Here is a 14,027-nt window from a genome sequence, read left to right as displayed (position 1 = left end):
AATGAGGCTGAAAATTATATCAGACACATTGGTCCCCTGGAGTTAAAAACGTACAGGGCTATTCTTAAGGTTTTTAAAAAGCAGCATCCGACAGCCCTATTCTGAGTATGATTTAGTGTCAGACTTAGGTATGGGGAGATTTAGATTTTTTTTTTTTTAATGCTATGCTATTTAAAGAAGCATTTATGGTGATTGCTATAGGCAACAGCTTGTTTTAATTCATTCATTCAATTTTAAAAGCCACAGGAATATATCAGAAATGGCCAAATCATGAATAAGTTATTTACTTTATTCGAAATGTAACTAGACCTAGGGAGACTTTGCTAATTACTGGTATCGCAGCGAAGCAGAAATATGTTCATGTCTCATTCAAGCAGTGGATTAGATAAAACATTAGTTCCATGAAGCTGATCACTCTGGAGATTTGCTCATTTGCCTTGATGCAGTAAATGTTGGCACATTAGGCCTCCTGGAATATCCTGAAGCTGGCCTAATAACACATCTGCTGTATTTATTTTTGAATGTAAATGACACTCAGAAGTATGCTTTGAAAATTAACTTCAGCCAGAAAACAATAAACATTAATAAATACAGATTTTGTTTCTGCTAACAATTACTTCATGAAATTGTTAGATGTGGTGGAAAGCGCTAGTTTACAAATACAGTTTGTAGCAATTAAATCCCTTCCAAACCACACTACTCCGAACTGGATGGATTCCTCTTGGAGGTTGTGAGGGCCAGCAATGCAGAGACCTGCCCGATTTTTAGAACTTTGTGATACGCCCATAGTGCGCCAAGGCACCCACTAGGTCAAGGTTGTTGCTGTCCTAAAGACAAAGGAAATTCATTTCTAATAATGGGATCAAGACAAAAGAAGAGTTGCACAACTATTTCATGAAAAGTCTCGGTTGAGGGCAGTGAAAACAACAAAGGTTTTCCTGCTCCTCCCTTCTAAATAACTTTGAAGCATAGCAAAAAAAAAAAAAAAAAAAAAAAAAAAGACAGAAGGGTGTTTCTCTGCAAGCCCCCAGATCTAAAATGATTGAGCCACAGTCACAGTGCTCTGGCCTGCTGTCTCTATTGGAGATGGTCTGCTTGTCCTAAAGGTGCAAGTGGACAGTCCGAAGCGTTCGTCTCGTTCGGTGAGCCACGGGCCGTCTGTTTACGTCGTGTGGTAAAATCACGACACTGGGAGCTCTATGGGTACCCTTAGCATGGCCCGCAAACGGTCACTCCTGGAATGGTTGGTTGTCTGGTCCTTGAGGAGTGGGAAAATAATCCTGGTCTGTGCATCCACAGACCTGGTTTATCTGTATCCAGCCATCGACCTTGGACCTGTTATCTGGGGCTGTCTGTACTGAGCTTCACCACTGAGCAATGGGGTCACCTTATTTCTCTCAGAGGAGCTCATGGTACCTCTGCTAAGCTTTTCTTCTTTTAAAGGGTGACTGCAACATTGAAATAGCAATAGATGGGGAAACAGAGCAAAGTTTCAGACCCAAGGGATCAAAAAACGGTTCTCCTTCAATACAAAAACACAAACCGAATAACTTTAAGGTAATGGAATATGGAATTTTAAATAAAACAGGACACTGATCGAGAGAAAACCAGGTCACCCCGTGTAGTTATATAGCTAAGACGTCTGGATTACAAGCAAGTTGAAGGACTGGGATGGGTGCTGGGGACCTCTGAGCAAGGAACAGACACTCAGTGCATAGTTGGCGACTGCATTATGTATGAAAAGGCCAAGCTAAAAGCAAGTGCATTTGTGAAAATGATACTTGTGGGTTTGCAAAGTTTTAAAGGGCTGGGGAAATATCCCCTCAAGAACTGGAGGTTAAAGCATTCAGCCCCACCCTGGTCAGGAGTTAAAGCCAGTCCCTTGGAGAGAATGTACTGCTAGATAAAGAAATCAGCACTGAGGGTTCTTCTGGGTGGGTGGGGGGTTAGAAGGGGGGGAGAATAACTGCGAGACCCAGAGACAAAGGAGACCCAGTTTTCTATTCCACTTGAAGGTGCTACATTTATATGCATTTTATTCACATTCCAGATAAACAAATATAAAATTATGTGGTGAGTTTTCTGCTTTGATACACCTTCTCCCAGGAAAAATGAAATGTATTATGGGCGGGGGGGGGGGGGGGGGGGCGGGGCGGGCAGGGTGCCCTGTGAAAACAGGAGTTCAAGCCAGAAAGCCAGAAAAGCTACACGCTGCCTTCTCGAATTTCATTCACATCACATGCCTGAAGAGTTTAGAGGGGGAAAAAAAAAAATAAGGTTCTCTCCTGCATTGTTTATAAGATCTTTAGTAGTCCTGTCGTGGGCATAGATCCTATAGTTGGGTCAAGCCCAAGACCAGAATGCCCGATACGGTGTCAGTTTCCATTTCAGAAATTGGTTTGTTAATGACATCCTAATGTCGATCATCCTATAGCAGGAACTATATTAATATTTTTTCCTCTCAGGCACTGTTACAGATGTCAGCTCTAATCCCTATAGAAGGCTGCTACAAGTCAATCTTCATGGAAATATATGAGGGAAGCCTGTGAAGTTTCTAGAAATATAAAAGGTGTGAAAATTATGATTGGAAATAAAGAAACATTTTAAAAATCTAAGCTTAGCTTGAGATATGTAAAAATTATTCCGTTTTGATGACAATAACTGGCCTGCAAATTTTTCAAGACCACAGGAGGCTGCTGAAACCAGGTAAGACATAGGTGAAAATTATTCAAATGATCTCACTATATCAACCGCTTACTACAAATCAAACTCTGTTTGGGCTGAAAGCGATCCCCGGCACTAATATTTCACAATTATGAATTAAATGAACAAAAATCAGTCTGTAAAACGTGACTGATGTTTCTCTTTCAACATAACCTTTGTGCTGTGTTCCGAGAGCGGGAAGACAGGTGTTTCCCAACCTACGGGACCGGGGCAAGCCTGCCTTTTAAGAGCTCAATTGTAAACGGATGAAAGGTGTGTAAACAGATGACAGGGGCAATTACAATGTGGAATTGATTAGACTCTCAATTACTAAAAGCACATCCCTGGCATTATTCTTTTTATGCTGCTCTTTGATGACAAAAACCATGAATAGGCTCATCAGGACTACAATATGTTTGTATGTTCAATGTCTCTCTGTAAGGGAACATCTCCAACTGCGGTTGAGGCTATAGAAAGAGAACGGGCCGGCAAGATGCTTACAGGAAAGGGAATTATAATGATCCTACCCCCTGCAGGTATCAGTCACTTTTTAATTTTTCTAGATACCACCGGAAGGGTAAGCAAGACCACCTAAACAAAGGGGCTGCCTGGGAGTTGGAGGGGAGGAGTCAGGAAAGAGTAGGAGAGCATACTGGGGACTCACGCACTAAGTTAGGAACAGATGTGTGAACGACAGCAGAGTCCATACATCGATGATTATTAATCATCAAGGACTGATGAACTGTGTCTGCCTCAATACATACATGTAATGCCTTTATCTTACATTTCTCCCTATTCATTCTCAGCTTTATCAGCTTGTCATGTAGGTAGTGAATAATAATAACAGGTGGGATTTTAATAATAATAATCGCATGGGGAACTACATTCATCGTTGGCATCTCGGGACCCACAGCCTGCTCTCACGTGGAACCAGAATTCTTTTATTTATTTTTATTTATTTTTTATTTTTTAAAATTTACATCCAAATTAGTGAGCATAGAGTGCAACAATGATTTCAGGAGTAGATTCCTTAGTGTCCCTTCCCCATTTAGCCCATCCCCCCTCCCACACCCCCTCCAGTAACCCTCAGTTTGTTCTCCATATTTATGAGTCTCTTCTGTTTTGTTCCCCTCCCTGTTTTTATATTATTTTTGTTTCCCTTCCCTTATGTTCATCTGTTTTGTCTCTTAAAGTCTTCATATGAGTGAATTCATATGATTTTTGTCTTTCTCTGACTAATTTCACTTAGCATAATACCCTCCAGTTCCATCCACGTAGTTGCAAATGGCAACATTTCATTCTTTTTGATTGCCAAGTAATACTCCATTGTATAGATATACCACATCTTCTTTATCCATTCATCCGTTGATGGACATTTGGGCTCTTTCCATACTTTGGCTATTGTTGATAGTGTTGCTATAAACATTGGGGCACATGTGTCCCTTCAAAACAGCACACCTGTATCCCTTGGATAAATACCTAGTAGTGCAATTGCTGGGTCATAGGGTAGTTCTCTTTTTACTTTTTTGAGGAACCTCCATACTGTTTTCCACAGTGGCTGCACCAGCTTGCATTGCCACCAACAATGCAAAAGATATCCTCTTTCTCCGCATCCTCGCCAACATCTGTTGTTGCCTGAGTTGTTCATGTTTTCCATTCTGACAGGTGTAAGGTGGTATCTCATTGTGGTTTTGATTTGCATTTCCCTGATGATGAGTAATGTGGAGCATGTTTTCATGTGTCGGTTGGCCATCTGGATGCCTTCCTCAGAGAAGTGTCTATTCATGTCTTTTGCCCATTTCTTCACTGGATTATTTGTTTTTTGGGTGTTGAGTCTGAGAAGTTCTTTATAGATTTTGGATACTAACCCTTTATCTGATATGTCATTTGCAAATATCTTCTCCCATTCTGTCAGTTGCCTTTTAGTTTTGCTGATTGTTTCCTTCACTGTGCAGAAGCTTTTTATTTTGATGAGGTCCCAGTAGTTCATTTTTGCTTTTGTTTCCCTTACCTCCGGAGACGTGTTGAGTAAGAAGTCGCTGCCACCGAGGTCAAAGAGGTTTTCGCCTGCTTTCTCCTCAAGGATTTTGATGGCTTCCTGTCTTACATTGAGGTCTTTCATCCGTTTTGAGTTTATTTTTGTGTCTGGTATAAGAAAGTGGTCCAGGTTCATTCTTCTGCATGTCACTGTCCAGCTTTCCCAGCACCACTTGCTGAAGAAGCTGTCTTTATTCCAGTGGATATTCTTTCCTGCTTTGTCAAAGATTAGTTGGCCATACGTTTGTGGGTCCATTTCTGGGTTCTCTATTCTGTTCCATTGATCTGAGTGTCTGTTCTTGTGCCAGCACCATATTGTCTTGATGATTACAGCTTTGTAGTATAGCTTGAAATCTGGCATTGTGATGCCTCCTGCTTTGGTTTTCTTTTTCCAGATTGCTTTGGCTATTCGGGGTCTTTCATGTGGAACCAGAATTCTTGGAGTTCACTCCAAAGTGCTCCAGCCTCCCCAGCAGGCCCCAGTAACTATCAACTGCAACTGCACTGCTGTTCCCAGACCCTGTGCCTTGGCCTGGTTGGTCTGTGGAAGCTTCAACTAGAAAGCAGCCCATCTTCAAGGTCACAAGGGAAGGGCGTCATTCCTAAAGTCACCTTAAAACTCTCTCTTTTCTGTGGGATGTTTTGTGTGGGTGTTTTTCTGTTTTTGTATTTGTTTTTGTTTTGAAAGGCAACAAAAACAGAGAGCCTGTGACCAATACCAGAGCTATAAAAACAGAAGGATTAATTCTCAACTTGGCCTCAAGTGCTGGCAGATGTTTTGGAGAACAGAGTTGGGGGTGTGTTTAAGGACTCTGAGATCTCCAGCTTGTCATGTGCAGATGTGGTAAAGCTGGAATAAGTTCAGAGAAGTGACAGAGATGATTAAAAGGGACACAGAATGGTTTCTGAGGGAAGGCTAAAGGGATTCTTGTTGCCTTTATCCCCAGAAATGAGAAAATAATGATTATTAACTTCAAAGTCTGTTTGCTCGTCATGTCTGCAACAAACCCCGTGAATGGAAATGGGCTTCAAATAAAAGCAGTAGAGAATTTGGTGAAGGAAAAGGAAGAATTTCTTGCTTTTCAGAGGGAAAGGCATGGTACTCTGGTCCCCAGAGAGGTCAAGGAGCCCACGTTTGCTGTCGTTCTTAAGAAGGAGATATACTACAAATTCTTTCTCAAAAAATCTAAATTCATCGGGCGCCTGGGTGGCTCAGTTGGTTAACCATCCAACTCTTGATTTTGGCTCGGGCCATGGTTCAAGGTTCATGGGTTTGGGCCCCGCGTTGGGCTCTGGGCCAATTGTGCAGAGCCTGCTACGGATTCTCTGTCTCCCTCTCTCTATCTCTTCCCTTCCCCCCTCTCTCAAAATAAAGAAAGAAACTTTAAAAAAAAAATAAAAGGTTTTGGGGCGCCTGGGTGGCGCAGTCGGTTAAGCGTCCGACTTCAGCCAGGTCACGATCTCGCGGTCTGTGAGTTCGAGCCCCGCGTCAGGCTCTGGGTTGATGGCTCGGAGCCTGGAGCCTGTTTCCGATTCTGTGTCTCCCTCTCTCTGCCCCTCCCCCGTTCATGCTCTGTCTCTCTCTGTCCCAAAAATAAATAAAAAAAACGTTGAAAAAAAAAATAATAAATAAAAGGTTTTTAAATCTAAATTCTTCAACTGCTAAAAAAATTTTTTTGCTCCTCATAATCCAGACATTGGGGAGCAAATGCTGGAAATACATAAACGTTTCATTTCCCCACTGCACTTGTGTTCTCCATGCTCCCACAGCCCAGTCTTATGACTGTTCCGTAAAAGGAAGTTCATGGTTAAACCTCCATTCTCAGTCCACGATATTTTTCTTGATTTTTGTGCTATTTTCACCACTCTGCAGAGCACATATGGGGAAAAGGAAACGGGGGATTAGGGCTAGTCTGAGAGGCTTAAAGTAAAGAGAAATAGGGGCAGATCTGAAAGGGAGCATATGTCATTGATCTTGTCCACAAGCTAATTGAGAACATTCCCAGGCTTCATGAGGCAATACTATTTCTAGACTCCCAGGATTTAAGAAGCGCTCAATAGTTCGACAGAAGGCAATGTGCCTGCTGGATACAGAGCCTAGTTAAGCAATAACTCAATCTGTCATCTGAGCCCCCCAAGGCAGGAAGATCTAACGAAGGTTTTCTTCTGTTCAAAGGCCCCTCCACACTTACTATTAAAAAAAATAATAGAAAGCATTATAATAAAGAAAAAAGTTTGGGACTCTGTTCTAAACAACCGAGGGCAGTATCTATTGCCCGAATATTCCTTCAGCAACCAGTCTATCCCTGTGGGCCAAATGAGGCTCCAAATATATGTAAAAAGAGCAAAAGTCTCCATTGGTGACCTTCAAGCTGGCTAAAGACCCAGCCAAAACTCGTCACCATATGGAGTTTCCATTTCCCTACGAGAAACCACAGGGGTACATGCGTGGGGGACATGAATGGAGGTGCTCGGTTGTAAAATGTTATTCACATGCAAGAGATCATTGTTATTGTTTCCTGTAATTATTCTGCCTAATAACAAAAGGAAAATAACTGATTTTGACACCCAAGTTTTGCTGTAAATAGGCAGAATGTTGTCATGAATATGCAAAATATTATGATCATTGCCATACCTAACTAATTGCGTTTGAAACATGCTGGCCATAAAATAATTAATTAGCAGTGTAGAAAGGCATCATGATACTAGCTATAAATACTAAACATAACTAATTATTTCCGTCATAAAATGGCCCTGCCAAGTAATTTATAACAAAACCCTGCATTAGGCGGCAAAGCCTCAACTTCTACAGCGTGGCGTTCGAGGGCTGTGACACATCAGGCTTCCTATTTTGTGATATTGTTGGAATGAGGGCATACCAATGTGAACATAAACTAAAACGAAACTAATCTAGGATTTTCGATGTTCTCGGAGCTGCTGGGTGATTGTTGTGGAAAATTCAGGCAGATCCTTTTGTTGTTGACTTCAAAACTGGTAGGTCACTCTGGGCCTGTGGAGTACATTCTGAGCTCAAGCAAAAATTGATTTCCTTTTTTAAAAAGCAGCTGGCATCACAATGAATAGCCTTCTTTCGATTTTTCTTCTCCAGTGGAGCATTCAGTGAATGCAGCAGGCATAATAGGCTGAAGTAAACAGTGTCAGGTTCTGTTATATCAGGAGCTCTTTTAAACCAAGCAGACAAGCTATCATCAGTGCCTGAAACCCCGCAAATCATGGCAGAGTCGGAAAATGAGCTTGTTTCCTGACCAGTGTGTTGATGACATTTTGAAGAATGGAAGGAGACGCTTTGCTAATCACTCTGGCTGCCGCATGCGCCATTACGATGCCATCTCGTTAATGAGCAAAAATAATGTGCCTGGATGAGGCGGTGATACAATTAGAGCCTCCAAGAGCTGGACTCGGGACTCTGATTTTGCGTGACACATGCACGAGAATCTCGGGATTCGGCTCTTAAAATCACGCACCGGAATCCTTGGGCATCTTTTTTCTTTTTTCCCTGCTGGTTTGAAAACAGGAAATTGGCCCACATCTTAACAGAGTACCTTGCCCTAGTTTTTAGTCCTTGGGGTGAAGCCCTCACGACCAACGGGAGGACAGCGAGTCTGCGTGTGGCTTTTTTTTGTTTGTTTGTTTCTTTGTCGTTCTCCCCCAGTGGCAGGGAGCAAAAAGGCTGTAACCAAGAATCTGGCTGATGGAAATGTTAAAATCCGTTCATTCCTGTCATAGCAGAATCAGGCTTGCAATGATTCAGTTGCATACCAAAGAGTCTGGGGACCCCAGCATTCATCTTGTTCTGAAAAATACTTTCTCTCCTAAAGCACCCTGCCCCCTCTCGCCTCCATAACCTCATCAGGGCCCATTTAACCCGCCTTCCCGGGATGGGGGACAGAGTGCCTTCAGAGAGCCCCTAGAATTCAATGCAAGTGCCATTCTCAGGCAGCCTGGGAAGCTTCCCCAGAGCATCTCTCTCAAGTGAATTCCTCTGCCCACTGCTCTGTGGATGACAGTTAGCCACCAGGTAGGGAGGGACTCCCGAGGCGCCCCCCGATGGGTAAGTGCCCAAAGGGGAAGCAGAGCCCATAAAGACTTGCTGCTGGGGCTGGGGACCCCTTCTTCCTCATCCCTGCTAGAATAAAAAAGCCTCCTCGCCAGGAGGGTGCTTCTAAGCAACCGCACCTCTAAATAGAATGTAATTACGGAGGAAATTAACTTCACAGCTAAAGATTGTGTTGTCATGATAATTTAGAAGAGTGGGAAGGATGTTTTCTGAGCAATCCCTGATCTTTTTTTCTTTTTTTTTTTTTTCTCCCCGTCTCTCTTTTTGGTTATCACTTAATGGTATTCATTAAACCCGATAACAGAAATTGCTTCTCTTTAAATTTCCTACTGGGTCTCGATTTAGTTGAGTTAGACTTTTCTTGAAACAATACATTAATGTCATGCCCAATTGACTTCTGTTGTAAAAGAAATAAATCTCCCATGTGACTCTGTGGCTTGCATCTGGAAATGGTTAAAAATACGCATTCTGTCAGCCCATTGTTTAGAGAACAAGGCAGGCCTGTGTCCCCCAAGCTCAGTGCCCCATCACCACTCTGTCCTCGGCCGTAGATGAACTTACAGGAGTCCTTGTTTCAGCTCAAAGCAGAAAATACCTGCTTAGAAGACAAGTATGGGTTTCCTTCCGTCATTAGCCCACACGTCACTGCTGTCTCGGTGACCCTGCAGAGCAATACAGCAGCTTCCCACAGAGGCCAAGGCCGAGATCTTTTCCCCTCGAGATATTCAAACTAAAGATGCAGGAGGCACCAATGAAATTATACCAAGCACTGATGTCACTTAACATTGTGCCTCATCTTCAAGCAATCGATAGAGAAAACAAATCTTTCTTCGCTCTCAGGATACCAAGCAGAATTTGTAGGTTTGTTAAGGAGAGCCACCCAGATGTGCAACATGGCATTCAACAGTTACTCGGGCTGGATGGGATGTTGTATGCAAAACGGAAGGGACGTGGGCTTGGAGAAAAAATGTTAATAAATGCTACCACCGGTCTTGGCCACATCTTGACCAGTGCAGCTCAAGTGTGACTGAATGATGGGGTTTCAGTCTTTGCTCTTTAAGGCTGTACTCGGACAGAGGATTCTAGCCAAAAGGAAGCTTCTAGATGGAGTGCAAGTGTTACGGAACCTGGTCTGGATCACCCGGCGTAAGAACCAAGCGGCCCTTGGAGATCTTGGAAGGCAGGAGGTTTATTTCACGCCGGCGGGCTCAGAGGAGATCACTCTCCAGAGGTCTGAGTCCCCAGCACAAGCACGGGGGGGACAATTTATCCTCTGTTACTTCCGCATCCCACATTAGTAATAATGTGCCACTCACAGCAAGCGGGTAAGGAAGAAGAACCCAGAAGGGGAATCTTCTGTTGGGGCCTGGAATTTCCCTATCAGTCCTGTTGGCCATCCTATAACAGATTTTCCCTTATCACAAGGAGCGTGTATGAGCCCTTACGATGTGCAAACTCTTCCAAGCACTTGATACCCATATTACCTCAATTAATCTTCATAACTCTTATGAGCGTGGCTACTAGAATTTCTCTTATTATGATCTCTATTTTATAGATGAGTAACTCAGGCTTAGAGAGGACCAAGTCACCCATTTAGGATGTGAGAGGATCAGGATCTGAGTCCCGGTCTCTCGGTCTCTTGGAACTAACACATACTTCAAGATGCCTTGACCACTTCAATCTGTTTTCAAGATGATCTGAGCACTGGGTGGTCTGGCATTAGTTTTGAGAAATACATTATTATTACTTTTCTACCACTTAACAATTCCAATAGACAACAGCATCATTATCTCTGTTTCAGAGTTGCGAGAAAAAAAAAAAAACCCATGACACAAAAAGTTACTTTATCCTAAGAGCAAAGTAAAGTGGGAAGGGAAGCAACATCTGCAGAGTCTCTGATATATATACCTACACACAGACAACAAGCTTTCCAAGTGGGCATTTTTATCAGTATTTGACATTATATAGATAAGGAAACTAACGTCCAGAGAAGATAATGACTTGTTGACTTCATACAACTCGTAGGTAGGTGCCTGACTCAAACCAGCATCTGGTTTCCCCCACATCTCATACTGAAACCTGGATTAGAACGAGAACTTCACATCCACAGAGTTTGATTATGTGAATGAGTGAACAGAACTGTGCCAAAGAAAATGCTTCAATTTAGAGACATCGCAACTTAAAGCTTCATACTGATAAAGTCTTCCCCCCAAAGGCCCGGAAGTAACCATTGTTCCCAACTCCTCGTGGGTGAAAGCTGAGTAAATGTGTTGGGTTTCCCCATGTGGTGACTGGGGGTTTCGTGTAAACCATGACATATCTCTGCTGGATAATAAAGAACTTAAAACGAAATTACACTAGCAAACCAGAAAAGACTGTGATCAGACTTGGCAGTGAACTATGGTTCAACACCTTTTGCCATGGGATTTCTCACTATTGAAGGTCAGCCTGCCCTCCAACATCTCCCTGCCTCTTCAGCAATTTAAGCAAATCTGCAAGGGTGACAGAGCTCCTTCTTAGACCATTTTCTTTTTCCCTCTGTTATGAGAACACTTCCGGAGAACAAAGTCAGTGTCAGATGCAAAAATGATACAATGTGCAGTTTTGCAGAAACAAAAGGTATGCTGTGGAATACATATCAAGCAAACACCACAGCAAGCCAAGGAGCGTTGCATGAATACATGAGATGAATAAGTAGTGAATAGCATTTTGCATTTATAAGTTGCTTTTTTATCGAAGCCGTAAACAGTCACATGACCTTCCATACAGCCCTTAGGAATGTAGGCGAGCCAGCTTTGACAGCATTTCAAAAATACTGCAGTTCTAGAGAGACAGAAAAGCACTAACATTGATCAGTGTCCCGGGTAGAGTTGACGAAAGTTTTACATAAGAGGAAATGACCGTTTCAATCTGAATGTCACATGTAAAAGTTGGTGCCAACTCTCCAAACTAGCAGTATTATCAAAATGGAGAACAGACTTAGTGACGAATCATACGCTTTTATCTTGCTTTTCTCTTGCTGTCAGTTGCAAGGTGTAACATCAAGTCAGTATTCTCCACGTAAAGCTGACCATCACTGAGGAATCAAAACCCCAAATCTAGCACACCTAGGAGCAGGAACAAGATTTTAACGTGTATACCTGAGCTACTCAGAGCTAACGATTTCACAAATGCCCTCGCTGTGAAAAATCACCACCGTCGTCATCTAAACAGAGTCACCTCCAGTTTGGAAAGTAGGCAACATTTTAAATACATTATGCTGTGGTGGTCACAGAGATATCTGTCGTAGAACCAACACAGCTGAGACTTGAATTCTTGAACCTGTGCGACATAAAAAGCTTCCAGCATTTGCAATTTCTGTCTTGTTCAAGTAAATTTTATTAGCAGAGATGCCCTCTAAAATGGCAGAAAAAAAAAATGTTACGGTGGCTGAACACCCTGTCTTGGATTAGCAAGACCGAATGGTTGACATCGTACCACTTAAGGAATAAAATGTCACATTTACTTTCTCATGCAATCTGCCTTTTTATTCATTTGCGCTAACCTAAGACCGCGTGCGAGAAAATATATTCACAAAGGACTTACATTAGCTCTTATTCAGAGAGCTGAGTGGAGCCAATTTCTAGGGCAGGGCTGCTTCCTCTTATAGAAAGCTCAATCTTATTTTAATTTTTAAAGAGTGGTCCTACTGGGCAGGAGGCTATTGAATCACCATTGTGTGTGTGTGTGAATTTCATGCCTTCAAAGATGCACACTAGAGAGTCTTGGGGACTGAAGTTTGTTTGTTTGCAGAACAAGTATCCCCTCTGGGTGCTCCAAGTACTTGCCCCACAACTCCCCTGCGCATGACCTCCACAGAGAAGAAAGAGGGTCAACCCCTTGGGCATTGTCCTGATTCTCTAAAACTCAACATCCCGTTTGGAATGCAAAGCTACAAATTCCAATCCCTGGATGCCCACTCAAAAAGGCTTTTGAAATTCAACTTTGTTTCTCCGGATTGAGGCTTCCCTGCCTTTTATGATAGAGGTGATGGATAATGCTGACCTACAGAAATTAATTAGCATAATTCACTTGAAGGCTTATTGCTAACATCATTATAATTCATTCCCATGGGAGTCCTTTGATTATTGCCTTTCTTGCCAATAAGAATTAAAATAGCTGGTTACCAGTTGCAGATCATTAACCCATTCCATCTTCAACACTGCACGGGGATGCCGTACGGAAGACATCAGGGCGGTGACACTCCCCCACCGTCTATCTCTCCTCCTGCACAGAAGTGCGTTCAATAGTATCCATGAACCCGACACCAAAGATCATACACAGGTCACAGAGGGAGTGTAGGCCAGATTTCCAACGAATGCTGAGAGCTATGGAATATCCAGGAGATACTTTCTTTATTACCTCTGTAAGTATCTTGGGAGCGCTGCACGGAACTGGATAGGAACACTGAGAAAGCCGCCAAATCCAAAGCACTCTCAACACGACGGCAGGTGGGTTGTATGGAACACAGCCTGCTTACAGCAGGTAGTTTACAAACAAACAGCTGAATTGATTAATTATTTATTTAGTCAATCAGTCTGACTCCCAAACACACCTCTTCCCAGTGGGCACAGCTTCTGAGTCGCCCTGGAACTGGTTCTATATACCAAGTGTATTTCCTACTCTCTTGCCGATGTCATTGCAATTTTTCCAAAGTAGGTCATGATCACAACTTACGAAGCTATGTTTTTATAGGCTCCACACCATTTGTACATGTGAGAAAGCTCTCTGTGTCTGTTGTGAATGAGAGCCAGAAGGGTGATTTCCTGATTTAAACTGGATTCACTGACTCCACACACGCAGGAACAGCAAAGGAGAAAAGGTGAATTAAAGTAGTTTTGAAAGTTGGAAAAAATAACACTTGTTGGAAGGATAAACCCTTAATAAGGAGTTACTATTTGGGGTTTATGTATTTGTCTTGACTCTAGTGGGCCCAGTTAGATCACTGGTGTTCCCACTGCTTTCTTCAGCTCAGTGTTTCTCTAGATCCAGACAGGGTAGAATCCATCCTCAAAGACTTGACCAAAGTCCTTTATTTTGCTTTTCTTGAAGAGAGTTCTCTAAGTTTATGTACACCTCCCCTCAAGTATACATGTCATGGCTGGACTTTCATGAAGACATTTTTACTGTGTCTTTAATTGCACGGATCTTTCCCACACAGGAAATCTGG

The sequence above is a fragment of the Neofelis nebulosa genome, chromosome 1 (assembly GCF_028018385.1).
Source record: "Neofelis nebulosa isolate mNeoNeb1 chromosome 1, mNeoNeb1.pri, whole genome shotgun sequence".
Lineage (NCBI taxonomy): Eukaryota > Metazoa > Chordata > Mammalia > Carnivora > Felidae > Neofelis > Neofelis nebulosa.
The sequence above is the reverse complement of the archived record's forward strand: the minus strand, read 5'-3'. Positions refer to the sequence as shown.